Here is a 600-nt window from a genome sequence, read left to right as displayed (position 1 = left end):
ATTTTTTTTTTATTTTCCACAAAAGTTTATATTTTATTATTAAATCATGATAACACTGCAGTAACAAAACACTGCAGTATTATAAATAATATAAATTAATATTAAATGCATTTTATTACATATTATGTTTAGGTAATAATTTATCCAAAATATGTTTACAGCGTTATCGGCACGCTAAAATATATAGTATACATGACGTATTTTATGTATCGATAGCAAAGACATAGAGAATGGACTGCGCGATCCCGTATCTATGTAGTATCAAAATATATCGACGAAAATGAGAGAGAGGGTCCGTGGAAGACGGCCATCTCTATCTTTTTCCATTCCATGGTGTAATGGAAGAGAGAATGAGAGGGAGATGGCCGTCTTCCACGGTCCCTCTCTCTCATTTTTGTTGACCATTTTGACACACGGATCGCGCAGTCCATTCTCTATGTCTTTGATCGATAGCACTACATGCATATTTCGGACCGCGACTTTGAGAATTGGTTGAGACCACCGATTACTATATGATAGTCACGTGGGTAGTCATGGGAGAGCCGAACATATTCGAGTCACGACGAAACTAGTCGAAGTGACCTTACCCATCTCGCCGCG

This window comes from Cyphomyrmex costatus, unplaced genomic scaffold, assembly GCF_001594065.2.
Source record: "Cyphomyrmex costatus isolate MS0001 unplaced genomic scaffold, Ccosl1.0 scaffold220, whole genome shotgun sequence".
Taxonomy (NCBI): Eukaryota; Metazoa; Arthropoda; class Insecta; order Hymenoptera; family Formicidae; genus Cyphomyrmex; species Cyphomyrmex costatus.
Note: the sequence above shows the minus strand (reverse complement) of the source record.